The sequence below is a fragment of the Bactrocera tryoni genome, unplaced genomic scaffold (genome assembly GCF_016617805.1).
Source record: "Bactrocera tryoni isolate S06 unplaced genomic scaffold, CSIRO_BtryS06_freeze2 scaffold_7, whole genome shotgun sequence".
Lineage (NCBI taxonomy): Eukaryota > Metazoa > Arthropoda > Insecta > Diptera > Tephritidae > Bactrocera > Bactrocera tryoni.
The window spans coordinates 3,881,748-3,885,534 of record NW_024396366.1 but is presented as its reverse complement, the minus strand read 5'-3'; positions in this window follow the sequence as shown (position 1 = coordinate 3,885,534).

Sequence of the window (3,787 nt, the reverse complement as noted above, 5' to 3'; positions counted from 1 at the left end):
AAAAATTAAATGCAGAAAAACTATTAGAAAAATACGCATCCATATTTGCAAACGAAGGAAACAACAAAGGAAGAACCGGCATTGTCAAACATCACATAAATACCGGAGACGCTAAACCAATCCGACAAGCTCCGCGTAGGGTTCCACTAGCAAAACGTGAGGATGCCAACAAAATTATTGAAGACATGCACAAAAACGGTGTAATCGAACCTTCAATAAGTCCATGGAGCTCACCTATCGTCTTAGTTAAAAAGAAAGATGGTAGCACCCGTTTCTGCGTCGATTATAGGAAGTTGAATGATGTCACAAAGAAAGACAGTTATCCTCTACCGAGAATCGACGATACATTAGACACCTTGTCTGGAGCGAAATGGTTTTCTACATTAGATCTACAAAGTGAATATTGGCAAGTCGAGATTGATGAATGTGACCGTGAAAAGACCGCTTTCAGTATGGGCGACGGGTTATGGGAATTCTCTGTGATGCCATTTGGGTTATGTAATGCGCCTGCAACGTTCGAGCGACTGATGGAACATGTGTTAAAAGGACTCAACTGGAAGACATGTTCGGTGTATCTTGATGACATTATCATCATGGGAAAAAGTTTTGATGATCATCTGAAAAATCTAGAGGAAGTCTTTCAGCGAATAGCATCAGCCGGATTACGCTTGAATCCCAAAAAGTGTTCATTATGGAAGAAGCAGGTCACATATCTCGGACATAAAGTGTCAACTGAGGGGATTCACACCGAGGAGGGAAAAATAAAAGCAGTTAAAGATTGGCCTCGACCCACCAACATACATGAACTCCGCAGCTTCCTCGGCTTATGCACGTATTACCGCCGTTTTGTACATGGATTTGCGAACGTGGCTAGAAGTTTACATGATTTAACAAAGAAGAATCGCCCGTTTGTACGGCAGTTGGAACAAGAAAAAGCGTTTGAGCAGCTTAAAGAACTACTTTGTACGGCGCCGATGTTAGCTTATCCAATACCTGGAAAGAAATTCATCCTGGATACAGATGCGAGCGCTTATGGAATTGGAGGTGTCCTGTCTCAGCTCATCGACGGGCAAGAAAGAGTAATTGGGTATTACAGCAGAGTGCTCGGGAAACCAGAGAAAAACTACTGTGTGACGCGAAAAGAACTACTAGCTGTGGTGGAATGTGTAAAACATTTCCACAAGTATTTGTATGGGCAACGATTCTTGCTAAGGACTGATCATGCAGCATTAAAATGGTTATTACAGTTTAAGAATTACAGAATTACGACTTCGAAACAGAACACCGAGAGGGGATTCACCACAAAAATGCGGATGCATTATCACGTCGCCCTTGTCCACTGGAATGCAAACTTTGCATCGGGACGATTAGGCTTAAGTGGAGGGCAGTGTTACAAAAGTAGTATTAAGTTTTGTACCACGTGTGTTTGTATTGCTAAATGCATTTCTTATTGTAAACATTGGGCGCCGCGGTTATCTGTTTGTCCACTCATAACATGAACAACAGCTGCATGTATATGGAATGCATAGCATCATTATATGTGTTTGTCTTGCTATATGCATTCCTCATTGTAGGCATTTGGCGCCACGATTGTCTCGTTGTCTACTACTAATTGCCAGATGCAATATTCGAAAAGGACACGTCGGCATCAGCGAGGAGTGCGTGGCTATATAAGCCGTAGCAGCGCCAACGTAACGATCCAGTGCTAAAAGTAAACTGCTACTAGTATAGTGAATGAAGAGATATTATTTGAATTAAACGGTTGTTTTAGTTTTATTTGTCAATCCTTGATACGAACCTTAGAAAAGTAAATTCGTAACAATATTTTGATACAATAAATAATCTTTATGGCCAAAGAATATTCTTAATGTTATAAATTTTAGAACAATAAATTAATGCTATGTTAGGACCCGACATCGAAAACATGTTTTGGTGGGAACAACTGGGGTCGAATCGTTACATCCGTATACGGATCGGCAAACATACGAAAGAAAATTACGTGACACGTCAATCGTATGCGGTGATTGGCATTATGGCATACGATAGCAAACGGATCGTAATGTATTTTCAATTTACAATAGTTTTTAAATTCCACATTGCTTTGGATCGTATTTTTAGGTCACAATAGATGTAGAACTGTCAAAACTGTTGGGAAATTTTCAATAAACTAACAAAAGCTAATTAAATATCAAAATTCATCCAACTTTGTTTCTTTATTTGAGTTCTAGTGAAAGTGATGAGCATAGCTAAGAGATCGTAGCAATAGCGTAGGTATAAAAAAAAATTCTGAATCCTTTTTAACAAAATTTTCTCTGTAAATGTATCGTTGAACAAAGCATTGGATTCTTAAAAAGACGGTGAAGAATTTTAGGATATGGCATGAGAGGAAGGTATCACCCCACGAAAGTGGAAGATTTGCTAACGTTTGTGAGGCATTACATAACATCTGCATAAAATTTACAATAAGTTACGACCCTCAAAATTGCGATTCTTATCACACACCAAGAATGATAGAATACAAGATTACGACAACCGCCATTATGAAACGTCATAGTTACGTGTTGAGAAGAAGAAGAGTGAAAAACTGTCAAATGGCTTGCAAATTGTAAACAGAAAAGTAAACACTTTTGTAAATTCGCAAAATATTATTAATTCTTTCGATTTTAATAAAACGTTTTAGTGAAGCGATTGAATATTGTTGAGTGAAAAGATTTGAATCATTTCTAAAGAAATATATCGGCCTATTGATAATAAAATTGTCTATTAAGTTGTGATTCAAATGGAGAAGACGTTTCTTGTGTTGTATATAAATATATGCATATATTATAAGTGCAGATGTATCAGATGTATGAAATTATGATAAAAGAATTGTGAAATTATTAATTTAGTATTAAATATATCATTTCTTTTGCAAAATAACACCAATTTTTTGGCAACTTTTAAATCGGCCGGAAAATTGAAAAAACTCGTTTTCGATCCTTTAATTGCATAATAATTATTACAACAAGCCACTGCACATTTCATTTTAAAAAATTAATATATTTATGCTTAGAAATTTAAATAAATACAACAGTACACTTACACTGGTTTTCTTCATTTGAACAATTTCCACACATGCTACTCTATTTATTGTGGATGTGCCTAAAACTAATTATATACATATTTTCTCGCAACAATATTCTAAACATTCCACTGAAATTTTTCCTGCAAATACGAATGAATTAATATTATTTTGAGAATTTCAAAAAGTGTTTACTTTTCTGTTTACAATTTGTATGCATTTCTATGCTTGTTCGTCTCACCGCGTAAGTGTGACGTCACGAAATTGTTGCACAATGTATTTGTTTTTGTAAGAATTGTCAAGAGCTAAACCGAAAAAAACTAACTGTAAACTAGTGTCGTAATCTTGTATTCTATCATTCTTGATCACACACAAGAAATGGACACCGGGGTAGCCAACCGCTTCACCGCAATCGACCAAACGATAAGAGATCAAATAAAGTATTCTTTAATAAACTAAATTCAAAAATTTATATGCCCTTAACCTTGTAAATAATTTTATTTTTATTGTCAACTAAAATACAAAAATTTTGTTCATATAAATAACTTTTTTTTTAAATTTTTATTAAGACATTCCATTCATTCGGTTTATTTAATAAGTACAGAGTTGATATATATTGAACTCGCGATCCCTCATGCAATAATACGGATCATGATCCAAATATCACAATAAACATTGAACGTGTGGCAGGCGGCCGTAAGAAAATTTAACAATTGGTGAAGTTCT